General features: G+C 35.7%; 1 protein-coding gene across 1 annotated transcript in view; it reads left to right on the top strand.

The window, feature by feature from the left end:
- Positions 1–821: 821 nt before the first annotated feature.
- The window catches only part of LOC143536897 (elongation factor 1-gamma-like), a 181,889-nt gene continuing 168,406 nt past the window's right edge, over positions 822–14,304 (top strand). The window contains exon 1 of the mRNA XM_077030783.1: positions 822–834. The gene's annotated coding sequence lies outside the window, so the exon portion shown is untranslated. The remainder of the gene's footprint in view (positions 835–14,304) is intronic.

Consider the following 14,304-nt stretch of genomic DNA (forward strand, 5'->3'; position numbering starts at 1 on the left):
TAATTCACATTTTTCACAAAGATTTGAGTTTAGAATTACCTCATTGGCCATGAACGCTTGATCAATTACTTCTTTACTTGAAGTTTCTGAGTCAACATCAGTGATGTCTTCTACCACTCCTTCAACAAACTTGTTCTCAACAATCTTTTCAACAACAGAAACGAAATATTCCTCATCTTCTGACTTGTTGACCTCTGGAATTTCATCATTTTCTTCCACACCAAAGTCAATTTTACCTTGTGGAACATCTTCCTCATAAAACCAACTTGCAAAACTCTCAACAATATCAAGAGGAAATAATGAGATAAGATAGTCAAAAAGAACCTCATGAAGTTTATCATAAGTTCGAGGAAGTTCATCATCAGAAGTATCACAAGCAACTTCTTTACATAGTTGATATCTTCGTTCACATCTTTATCTTTGACCGCATCAGCAGATTCTTGAATCTCAATCTCAAACTCATCCTTGTCTTCAAAACTATTGACCACACTTTTTGAAATAACCTCCTGTTTGTCCTTATCAACCACTTGAACTACATTTGCTTGGAATACAGAATTCTAGTTGAAACCTTCATCAACTTAGGTTGTAGCTGCCTTTTGCTGCGAGGTTGATGCTTCAGTAGGTTTCTTTCCCTTTGATGATTCACCTTCTGGACGATGATATATAGCTTGTTTATAGCAGTCTCGTCCAAAAGGGTTAGCAGCATTATCATCAACACTCTAACTTGTGCATTCCCTTTTAAAATAACCTTTCTCCTTGCAACGAAAACATCTAACCTTAGACTTGTCAAAGCCTAATTTAGAAGTTCTACCATCAAGCACGTTTCGACTAGCTGTGCACCATCTTATACCAATCATCTCCATTTTCTCCGGGTCATAATCCTCTTTAGTCATGTTGTAATTCCCAATGCGACCCGCCATCAAACACTCATATGAATCTAGAAAAGATCCTAGAAAAGCCATGTGTTCCTTGATAGTGTTAGTGGTCATGTTTCTAGCATTTTTCAGATTCACTGCTATATTACACTGGATAACATCAGAATCCTTTGAACTTGAAGCTTGAGTAATTGGAATTGTTCCAGAATAACTACTACTATATTAAGGAGTAGCAGCAACATTTGTAACACAAGCTTGACTGATTGATTCAGCACTAAATGCAGTAGGAATCTTGGGATTTGGAGTAACACTTGAATGAGAATTCTTGTAATACAATCCCACATCTTGTGATATGGCTGTAGATTTCATCTTTTGTTTCTTTCTCAGTTCCAAGTCATGAGCTTCAAGTTTCTCGATAAAGCTTGCCAAATTCAGATGGGCATAAGCAATGGGGTTTGATTGTCGAATCAAGATAAAAGTACCCCATTCTTTAGGTAAAGCATCTGCAGGTTTATCTATATACTCATACTCAGGCTTGTCAATCTTCAGCCTCTTCATCTCATTCACAAGATAACAGTATCTTTCAATCAATTGAGCAAATGATTCACCCTTAACTTGAGTGAATATGTCAAATTCTTTCTTCAGCAAAGCAATTTTGCTCTTTCTCATGTCGAGATTTCCACGATCTTTATTCAATAACGCTTGACATATTGAGTAACAAGAACCATTGTGTTGCAGAAGTTGAAAGATCTCAGCTTGATGGACTGTTGAAAGAGATTCAACATCTTCTTCTTTTTAAGGAATAAATCCTTATCCGCATCAGCAATCTGGGATAATCTGTAATTTTCCCCATTCACATTCTTGGGAATTATATACTCTTCCTCCACGGCAGTCCATGTATCGTAGTTCAATGCTTGAACATACGTATCGAATTTGTCAGCCCATGAAGGATAGTCTTCCATTCTCAGTAGCTTAGGAGGCTTGTTGGAAGTTCCCATTTCATTTTCCAAACTAAAGTTCTGAAGTAAAATAGACGGTTGTGACACGAACGCACTAGGTTTTCCATATCGAATAAAGTCAACGTGTATCCCTTCTGGTCAAACGGATAAGTTTCTAGTCAAGGTTGGTCAACGGATATGATCCCGGTCAAGGTAGGTCAACGTATAAGTGTGAGGTTCAAAGGTCAACGGATATGATCTTGGTCAAACGGATATGTAAGAACAACAAGAATGATCAACGTAGATGTCTAAAAAAACGTATATCTAATCTCAGGTTAACATATGCGGCATATATGTTATACGCCGTATATGTTATGCTTGATCAACATATACTGAGGTAACACATATACTGTGAAATTCATGTTGTTGGTAAATTTGGATTTTTAAGATGTAAATGATGTAGGAATTGAATGAATTTTGGTAGGGTTTGTCACTGATAGGTAGAGAACAATGTGTGAGATTTTGAAGAACTTTTGACTTATGGAATTTGAATGTAGAAAGAAAAACCTTGAAAACTTGAAGTGTTCAAGCTAGTAACAAGCCATAAATCTCTGATACCACTTGAAAAGGTCTGTGATCTTGGAGTAGATAACAATAAGGATCTCTATTTGTTATAGCTTGTATCTCAAAGTGCGGAATCCATTGAGATTGAACACATCCAAAAACATTAAGCACATTTTCATATATATCAAGAAAGATTACAAGATATGACACTTTGCACACTTTCTCTCTCTACTCTCTCTCTCTCTCTCTAACAATGACCAAAAGTCTAAGTAGAAACACATAAGTCCCCTATTTATAGGAAACATGAACAAGCTCATCAAGTCCGTATATGATATACGGCATATATCATATACGCCGCATATGATATGCGTTGACTTGAAGACTTATGTGTTGACTAACAAACACAAACTATAAATTTGACATTTTTAGCCCTATACAATCATATCTAATACATCTAAGACCCTAGCAATAGACATTGTTCTTTAACATGTGGAATTTTCATATTTAACACCCCCCATTTCCCTAATTAAATTGCTATTGTGAATTTTATACAGACCCACTTTCTCAATGCATGATTGAGAACAAAGCAAAGAACTTACCTTAGATGGTTTGGTGGAGGTGAAAGCCATGAAAGCATGCTGAAGATCCCTGACCTACTCCTCAGCTTCGTTCTCCTCTTCTTCAACATCTATTTCAGCAAAATTTGCGACTTGATCACTTATGTTCAGTGCTGCCATCTGTTCCTCCCATGAGAAGTTTTGAACCACCAAACCACGCTCACCCACATTCAAACTAACCACACTCTCTCCTTTTCCACCATTGACAGGAACCATCACCCTCTCTCTATTCCCTTTCTTAGCCGGATTGGTACACTCACAAACAAAATGACCCGGCTTATGACAACTGTAGCACCTCAAAGAGCACTTGTTGAAACCTACCTTCTGATTAGCAGGAACATTCCAGTTGTTCCTGCCTATCCTTTTAGTGAACATTTTGGCTCTGAAGACAGCCATGGCAATTTGCCAAGAGATGTCCATCTCTTCCACATCATCAGGATGTATTTGATCCAGCTCAGCAGCCCAAACAGATTGCACCAGGTCTCCAGCAAGAAAGGCATTATAGCATGTTGATACACATTTTGTACGTCTTAGTCTTTATCAGGACATTAATGTAATTAGTTTAAAGTATAGGGATCTTAATGTAAATATGGCTAAATGTAAGTTACATTCGTTACCCTGTAACGAATGTAACACATTCGTCTAATCTGTAAGCTCATTCGTTAACCCAGATTAACGAATGAGGGCTACTCGTTATATGTTAAATAGAATGAAGAGTTCATTCGTGTGGTTTAATGTAATGAATGACACATTCGTTAACTGTTATGTTAACGAATGTGGTCATCCCCTATTTATATGATGTAACTTATTCATTAATGTAAGTTTTAAAGTTTGTTTATTAATTCTCTCTCGTTACTCTGCCAATTCATTCTCTCACATCATTCGTATCAATCATAACGTATATCGACCTTAATCGTATACCTAAACATCATGTATCGTCGTAATCATAAGTTCTAGATCCTAACCAAGCTATTTCAAGTGGTATTAGAGCCTTGGATCTGATCTTCAATACATAATCAAGTTAAAACAGTAATCAATTGATCAATTCCAAATATGAATTGATTGATTTTGTGAGTAGATTGAAGTTCAAAACCAGAGACTGGTTATTAGTTAAATTGAACTTGATTGAAGAATGTTTGTGACTTCGGACATGGCTAGATAGGTTCGGATTTGGTGTTGGATTGTTTTGGTATAAGTTTTAAGTAGTTTAAATAAGATTCGGATGAGTTTGAAGTTGAAATTGGAAGTTTGAATCGTTGAAGACTGATTCGTTAAGATGAAGTCTTATTCGTTAGGATGAAGACTGATTCGTTACACTCATTCGTCATGCTACCTTATTCGTTCAACCTTCTTCGTTAAAGCCTGATTCGTTAAGCCATATTCGTTAACTTTCATTCGTTAAAGCCTGATTAGTTAAGCCATATTCGTTAACTTTCATTCATTAACGAATATCTTAGACATTCGCTAAAGTAATCAACTTTTAACGAATATCCCATTCGTTAAAGTATCTCAGTTTTAACGAATATTCCATTCGTTAAAACCTATTCGTTATTAGCTCATTCGTTAATCCATTAACGAATGTGAAGAGATTCATTAAAACCCATTCATTACTTGTTCATTCGTTACTGGTTCATTTGTGTGAATAGTAAACTTTGTAAATCTCTGAAGTTTGTCAGTTGGTTTATGATGGCTGCTCAGAATTCATCTTATTATGCGTTAGCATCACAGAACGTCTTATTGCAACAAATGCTGACGATGGATAACGAGATAGGCAGTCATAATAAATGTCCCAAGCTGTTAAACTATCGGACTTTGCCCGTTGGGAACCAAGATTCCGTGCACATCTGGGATCCGTGCATCCTAGCAGTGTTCGTTTTCTTGATGATGTTTATGCTGCACCACTGATCGGTAATGACAACACGAGTTGGACTCCGAAACCGTTTAAAGAGTATGAGACACATGAGTTGAAGGACTTTGAAAGTGAGACAAAAGCATATTCTACACTCACTATGGCTTTACCGGAACATATTTTTCATCAATATAGTACAATCAAAGTCTGTGCTTCACTGTTTACTACCTTGAAAACCAGAAGTTTGGGCAATACTCTCGAAAGCAAGAAGACCTTAGTGAAATTCCAATTCAGAAACTTTATTATGATGAAAAATGAAATTGTAGAAGAAATGATCAACCGTTTCAGCCACTTGATTGTTGAAATGTCTTCTGTTGATCTTGAGCCAACAGAATAGGACAAGATTGATGCTTTGAAGAATGCTTTACCTACAGACTATTCGACGTTCCTGTTTGTGCTTAAAGAGAACGGATTCTTTCAGAAACCTGAACTGACTGCTGTACAATTCATTAATAAGATCGAAGAAAGGGAATTCGATCTTAAATGTCAATCTACTTTGAAAGAAAATCAACATCAGCAGTCATCAACTCAAAACCCGTTACTTTATGGTGGTGCATTACCAGCAAATAATGCGACAAGCTTAGTGCCTATTAATGCATTCTTTGCTCAATCCCAAGAGGATCCTAACATAAACAGTCCTCATAATGTATGTTCCATGGCAAGTGGTGCAACTGGCAACTCAATTTCTCATACTTCAACCTTACCCTAGGTCAATTTACCAAAAGCTGAACAACAGTTCGCTTTTGTATGTGCATTCATGACTTCATATGAACAACGGTGGGAAGTAAAATTGCTACGAGCGATCTCATAGATGAGGACTATGATCAAATCGACCCAGATGATCTTGAGCTTATGGATTTGAAGTGGAACATGGCCATGATTATTCGAAAGGTTAAAAGATTCATGCAACGAACGGGAAAAGATCTTCCCACGTTGAACAAAAGGATTGGGTTTGATAAGTTAAAAGTCAAGTGTTATAATTGCAGTGAATTTGGCCACTTTGCCAAAGAATGTGACAAGCCGAAGAAAGATTATTCTGGCTCACGCAATTCTGATCGTGCTTCTATAAAGTCTTCATCTGAAGGAGATAAAAGTAACACTGCTGGCTCTGGTGATCAAGACAAATCTCCTGTTACTCAAGCTTTATTGGTAAATGATGGAGTTGATTGGTCTCAGCGCTTATTAGGAAACCAGGCAAACGTTGCTATCGTTGAGCCTGTGGAGAATTTTGAGGATGCCAGTAGCGATAATGTGTTGGAGAGTAGTGATTCATCTGACTCGGAAACTGACAGTGATCAATCTCTATCATCTTAACCAGAATCAACTCCTGAGAAAACTGAATCTTATGCCTGCATGGCTAAGATAGATGAGGTATGTCCTACACCTCAAATTAATGTAAATGATCCTGCCTCAATAATGATCGATTGTTCTGAGTGTGCAGTTTTAAAAGCCAAACATGAAACAGCATCAACTCAAAACAATACATTTACTAATGATTACTTTACTATCAAGGAATGCTATAAGCAAAAGACAAAATTGCTTGAGCAATAATTTCTGAAAATTCAGAAATTATCAGATAGTAATCATGATCTTAAAGCTAAGGTTCATTGTAAAATTATTGAAGTGGATCAACATTTAAAGTAGATTCTTCGTCTTCAAACTTGCATTTCAAATCTTGAACAAGAAAAAATAGAATTAAATCATAAACTTAGTAAATTCAGAGATTCCTCTTTCTTGTTGAATGAAATAATCGAGGTTAATCATTCACATAAAAAGAACGGAAAAGCAGGTTTGGGATACGTCGAAATTCCTCCTCCATTTAATCAGGATTACAGTAGCATTCCTAAGGCAGAAAATTCTTTAATTATGCCTACTGATAAACCTGAAAATGTTGATTCATTTGAACCGACTCGTGAACCAGTTAATATTGAAAGCAAAAAGGTGTTTACCAAAAATGAAATGGACGGTTCAATTGAGGAGCTGACTGAAACAGATGTGATTGTTAAAAATATGGACATTCCAATTGACAATCACATTCTGTGTGAGCCGGAAGATTTTGAAAAAGCTGTTTATGGAGCAAAATCCTCAAGTGTTTCTTCATATAATTCATGTGTTCCTAAGGATATTCCTAAAGTAATTCCAAAGGAACATGTTAATGTAACTTCCACAGAAAAGCTTTCAGTGTCTGATGAGGAATTAATGCGATTCATTAATCCTCCTCTGAAAACATCAACTGGAAAAGTATTTAAATTAAAAGGTCTCTCAAAAGTGTTCTTAGATAAAGAAGTTCCATTGAATCTTCTTAAACTAGAATTGATTGAAAGTGTATTTCAAGATGAAACTACTGAAATGACTGAACTTGAGAAGAAATTCTTTCAATCAAAAATTAGTAATGTTCAAAAACAAAAAACAAATGTTTTCAAACCTATAAAATTCATAAAATCGTCAGGTTTGGAAAATTCATCGAATTTGACAAATCTTGAATTTTACAAAACAAAGAAGGGTTTAAAACATGAGTCATCAAAGAAGGCCACATTTGAGACACCTAAATCTGTTGATCTTAAAACTTTGATATCACAAACAACCGGTACATCATCACAACAAAATTTAAATGAATCTCGACTGTGTTTCAAGTGTGGTGAACTGGGTCATGTTTCAAGACGATGCAAAGCAAAGATCAACAATATCAAAGATTATTCAACTTGCAAGACTAAATATTTTTCAAACACAAAGGAAAATCAAGTTGATGATTCTATGATAATGTATTCAAACATCAATCCGAGGAAAGTAATTCAGGTTGATACTCTTAAAATATTAAACACATGTGTTGATCGTGCTCAACCCATCTGTTTAAACACAGATTCGGAAAGAATCCGTGATGGTTATCTAAAGAACAAAACTAAGAAAACTGCCACTTATTCTCAAGTACCGAATACGTGTGTTAAATTATTAAGTTCTCCAAAAGTTTCAAAGGGAGAGCCCAAGACTGAGGCCTGGGCTGCCTTTTCGGACTAATCATTTTACTTGTTTGTGCAGGGTACATCTAGGTCCGTATCAAGTCAAAAATGGATATTGGATAGCGGATGTTCTCGGCATATAACCGGCAACACAGACCTTCTGAACAACATTAAAGATATAGAAGGGGGTTATGTGGCATTTGCTGGTAATCAAGGAGGAATGATTACAAAAGAAGGGGAAGTTTCAAACGGTAGAATAACGTTTGAAAAAGTTAATTATTGTGAAAAGGTGGATCACAATCTGTTGAGTGTTTCACAGATATGCGATAAGAAATTCACCACCATATTCACCGATAAGGAATGTGTTATTCTTCAACCGGGAGACACAATTCCAGAAGACATGGTTGTCATGCGATCACCTCGATCAAATGATATTTATGTACTTGACATGAGTTACGATGTCAAAGTTTCGCCTTCATCTACTTGCTTCGTATCTAAAGCAACAGAGAAAGATTCTATTCTTTGGCATAGACGCATGGGACACATTCACTTAAGAAAAATGAACTTTTTGATGACAAATGATTTAGTGAATGGTGTGTCCCTTAAGAACTTCAAATTTAATGATCATTGCGTTGCATGCAAGAAGGGGAAACAAAAGAAGAAATCTCACCCGACCAAATCACTAAATGATATCATTACTCCTCTGGAACGACTTCATATGGATCTCTTTGGTCCAGTGAACCGTGCTAGCATTACTGGAGATTTTGATTGTTTAGTTGTGACGGATGATTTCTCTCATTACTTTTGGGTATTATTTATGGGATCGAAAGAATAAACTCCTGTGCTAATTTAGAACCTTATTACAAAGAACGAATCACTTTACAAACTAAAAGTGAGACGAATTCGTAGTGACAATGGAACTGAGTTCAGGAAAATGTATTGGATTACTTCTATATACAGAAAGGAATTCATCAGGAATTCAGTGCACCTTATGTTCCTCAACAGAATGGGGTGTCTGAACGAAAGAACCGTACACTGATTGAAGCTACACATACAATGCTGGCTGATTCAAAGCTACCTGTTCAATTCTGGAACGAAGCTGTGAATACCGCCTGCTACACATTAAATCGCGTACTAACGGTAAAGAAGCTCAAGAAGACTTGTTACGAGCTTCTACATAATTGTAAGCCGAACTTAAAGTATTTGGAACCATTTGGGTGTCCATGTACTGTGTTGAAGAAAGACGTTGGAAAGTTCGATGAGAAAGCTTTTGAGGGTTATTTCTTGGGTTATAACTCTCCGAAGAAGCGGATTTTCAATATTTCTTCTGGTTGCGTGGAGGAATGGTATCACGTTGATTGTCAAAGTTATACAACTCCACCAACTGGTTTAGGTCCCGATTGGATGTTCGACTAGGATCGATTATTTAACTCATTTACATCAACAGTTAATGACATACCTGAAGATCTCGTTAGATCGTATTTGGAGGACCAATGTCTTCCAAGTCCAAGGTTTTCTTCGGTTGATGCAAGTGACTCTCCTAATGTATCTGAAACGTCAAACGATGTTTCTGAATTCTCCGATGATGCTGAGTTTGTTGATTCATCATCTGTAATGAGTTTGTTGATTCATCATCTGAATTCTCCGATGATTCTGAATTCTCCTAATGTATCTGAAACGTCAAACGATGTTACGGATTTATTCGCAACACCACAGGATCAGATAATTGGTGATGTGAACGAAGGGGTTCGCACAAGGCACCAGTTGGCTAATATATGTGATGATCAATCTGATCATAATGTATCTCCTACTGAGGATTCGATTGTTTGTGCTTATGCGGATTTTCACTCTTCGGGTACCCTTAGTATCGCACAATACACCTGCTTTCTATCACAGATAGAACCGACAAGTGTCGCAATGGCACTCACGGAACCATCATGGGTTGAAGCTATGTAGGAGGAGCTGCAACAATTTGTTAGACTGGGTGTATGGGACTTAATTGACAAACCCGATCGCGTTAAAAGGGAGATTCCTACAAAATGGGTTTTTAAGTGCAAGAAGGACGACCGTAGGGTTATCGTGCGAAATAAGGCACGATTGGTCGTTCTTGGTTACAATCAACAGGAAGGCATAGATTATACAGAAGTGTATGCTCCGGTGGCACGCTGGAGGCTATACGAATCTTTCTTGCCTATACAGCCTACAAAAACTTCAAAATTTATCAAATGGATGTGAAATCGGCATTCTTGAATGGAGCAATTCATGAAGAAGTGTACGTGAAAAAGCCTCCTGGCTTCGAGGATCCAGACTTTCTTGAGCATGATTATCGTTTAAAAAAAGCTCTGTATGGTTTGCATCAGGCCCCGAGAGCCTGGTATGGTACATTGGCTGACCATCTGATTGAAAGTGGATTCACGAGGGGAACTGTGGATTGTACGTTATTTTACAAGAATATGGGTGATGATCTGCTCCTCGTCCAAATTTACGTGGATGATATTATTTTGGGTTTGACAAACGATAGTTTATGCAAAGAATTCGAGAAAACGATGTAGACAAAATTCGAGATGAGTTCGATAGGAGAAATGAGTTTCTTTCTGGGTTTGCAAGTTCACCAGTCTGACACCGGAATCTTTATCCATCAGACAAAATTTGTGAACGATGTCTTGAGCTGATTCAGGATATCCGATGGAAAAATTCCCTCTACTCCTCTTCCCGTGGGTCACAATTTATCACCGGATGAATTGAAGGATACCGTAGATCCGACCCTATATCGAGCCATGATTGGATCACTCATGTATTTGACTGCTTCTCGACCAGACATTATGTTTGCTGTCTGTTTGTGCGCTAGGTATAACTTTATACGTGATTGCTATGAAAAGAAATTAATATCAATTGATAAAATTCATACCGATTTTCAAAAGGCTGACCTTTATACCAACGCTTTTGACAAGACGCGTTTTCAATACTTGCTTGGTATAAACGGTTTAAAATCTTTCACAGAAATTCAAAAGCTTGGTTAGATCATTTTTTTTGTTATTTCAATTTTTACTGTTTTTAGGGGGAGAAAATAGAAAAATACAAAAATATTGTGTTTTAGTTTGTACAGAAAAATTCTATAAACTCCAAAAACATTCAAATATTGAAAAATACAAAAACATTGAAAAATGCTCCTCAAAATTGAGTTTTTGAAGCAAAAAGGGAAAATGATAGTACATTGACTTAGCGGACCTAACACATGAATAAAGTAGACTAAAAAGTGTCGTAAGATCAATTGTATGATGTGTATGATAGGCTTAACAGATCGTATAAGTGCTGAAAAGATATAAACCTAAATGCTTGCCAAATCTAGTGGTGTTACATCTTGATGCATAGTTAATATCTGTATTAAGTATCAAAAAGCTTTAAAGATTGCTGTGTGTGCATACATTCATTTTTGAAGAAAATTCTGTTTTGGTTTATCTTTAATTTTGCAAAGAAATTCAACTTCATTTTTTCTTTTTTTTTATTCAAACCTGAGGGTTAGATTTGGATATTCTGCTTTATTTTCTTGGTGTTTCGCATAAAATCTTGGACTTTCTCCGTGCGATAATACGGGATTATCCGAATTGAGAGTTAAGATTTTATGCAACTTCAACTTATTTTATCTTGTTATTTTTGTTAAAATGGAACCTTATATGCGTGTAGTAATACCGATCTTAAGGGAAAATTTTAACTTTCTGCTTTATTTTCTTTTCGTTATTTTTGTATGAGTCACAGCTAATCAATTCAAAGAAGAAAAACGTACATGTGAAATTCAATGTATAAGAGATATGAAACTGTGTCTGACAGGTGGGTTCCACATAAGATTTGTGCTTAATTGAACCTTAAAATGTATCGTAAAGTTATGGACGGATCTGTCTAAAGTTTAAAGTGAACATTTATATCTGCAATCTTCTTTGGGTTATGTGCATAATAATGTCAAAATTGAAGTGTAGTCTAGGATGTTTTTAGTCAATATGATTCCCTGCACAACTCACAAAAATATGTACTGCTTTTCATTTACTGTGTTTAGTTCTTTACTACTTGAAAATTTTCAAAATATACAAAAAGATTTTGTATTTTTATTTTTTTTTCTGCTTTAGTTTCGATTTGCCAAGCTTGCAAATTAAATCATTGAGAAAAGGAAAAAGATTTAAACCCCGGCAAAAATTTAAGTTAAATCATGCTTAACGTATTTTCAATTGGTAACAATTGATGTTTTAATGTAAAAATCCATTTAAGTTAAGTATTACCGATCCACGGTGATCGGGTATTTTAATGTGTGCAATTAAAACCTAACTTGGATTTAATTGATTATTTAATTTATTGATTAAAACCCTAATTGGTTTTAATGATTATTTAATTCCTTAAAATGAGAATTTTGTCTCATTCGCTAAGGAACATGGTGATTCGTTAAAAAGTTTTACGAATGTAAAGCCATTCGTTATTTAAACATAACAAATGAGTTTCTCATTCGTTATAAAGACATTCGCTTCCGTTGTGCATAACGAATGAAAGACATTCGTTTAAAACATTTAACGAATAAGAATGGTTAATGTATTATTCGTTAAAGATTAACGAATGACTTATTGATTCGTTAAAGATTAACAAATGCCTTAGTTATTCGTTAACAATTTAACGAATGAGAGAAGATTCGTTAAAAATTTTAACGAATGAGATTCAACAGTTAACGAATGAGGCCATTCGTTAGTTCAAATTTTGAACGAATGACCTTGATTCGCGTGAAATTATTGGATATAATCCCAAGGTTAGACGAATGACGGTTCATTCGCCTAATTCATATTACATTGTCTTCTCTAAACGAAACTCTGCCAAAATTTTCTCAAAATCCATTACTTGCATATTTGCCTAATTGATTGCTATCTTTGTGTTCAGCAGGTAAATATGATACTCATCATATGTGTTTCAAAAAGATTCATTGGTGGCTTAAGTGTTAAACTGATTCATTACTTACGAACTTAATTGAATAGTTAAAATCGATAATGTTCATATATAAGTTTACTTTGAATCGATAATGGATAGATTCTTCCATGCATTTGGTTTTTGAACACAAACTCAATGGTTAATCATACAGATTGTTTGAAATTTTAACAGTTTCTGACATGAACATGACGATTTTGACTATAAATAGTCAAAATTGTTTGTATTTTGACTCTCAGATTAGTCAAACAGACACTCTAAACTGTTTCGTTAGTTTTATAACGAATGAAGCATGATTTGTTATCTTTATAACGAATGTAGCTTGATTCGTTAAAACAGATAACGAATGACTGTATGATTCGTTAAAGTAACGAATGGATTGTTTAAAGTCATAACGAATCAGATTGGATTCGTTAAGTGTTATTCGTTAAATTTGATTCGTTACTTGTAACAAATAGGTTAACGATTAAGGATAATTCGTTAAAGATAACAAATAAACCTTTTCATGTTTAACAAATGTCCCATTCGTTTACAGTTTTTAACGAATGTGACTGTCATTTGTTAAACAGTTTGTTTATTTTCAGATATTTTACTAATGTATGTTTGTTCTAAACAGATATGGCACTGTCTTGGAATAAAAGCCACAACATATGTGCGTTTTTAGAGCCGAACTTTGAAGATACTCCTATCTTTGGGGGTATGATTAGTTTTCTCATCCGTTCAATATATTACAAGGCCATTTCTACTCGTACAGTTGTTTATCAGAAGATAATCCAAGCGTTTTGGAATACTGCTACGTTCAATGAAGAAGATAATCATATAGAAGCGGTTATTCAGGACAAACGGGTGGTGATTGATATTGGCGTGATCAGAGACTCACTGGGATTTAATAACACAATTGACGACAGATGTGAGTTCGATCGAGCATTGATCAGAGGGTTATTTGGTCGTGTAAAGTATAATGGTGATTTGGGCAGATCTATGTACAACAAAGCAAACTTGTGTGAACAATACATGTATTTGCTTCATGTATTGATTCATCGTCTCGGTGGACATAAGGGTGGATTTGACAAGTGCCGGGTGATGCTTCAATCTGCGTTTGTTGCTCTTGTTCTTAATAAACCATTCAATTTCTCCGAATTGGTTTATTATCATTTGTAAGAAAACATCACCAGCAGACATAAGTTCTTAATGTATCCCAGATTTTTGCAAATGATGATAAATGATCTGGTGCCTGACTTGGAAAAAGATCAAGCAGACGTGAAGAAGCTCGATCATATGAATGATGAGACGATGCGACGTTTGAGATCATACAGAGGTCAGAGTTTGGCAGATAGACCAAAGTTTAAAGGCTTGATTGGTCATCTAGTGAATATTGATTATGTCGCACCTCCTAATGATCGTTGGGCACATGACGATTCAGATTCAGAACGTGAAAGTGGTGACGGTAATGATGGTGGAGATGATGGTGGTGATGGTGGTCCA

Source organism: Bidens hawaiensis, unplaced genomic scaffold (genome assembly GCF_021521415.1).
Source record: "Bidens hawaiensis isolate Kalapana, Puna unplaced genomic scaffold, B.hawaiensis_p1.1 tig00010984_1, whole genome shotgun sequence".
Taxonomy (NCBI): domain Eukaryota; kingdom Viridiplantae; phylum Streptophyta; class Magnoliopsida; order Asterales; family Asteraceae; genus Bidens; species Bidens hawaiensis.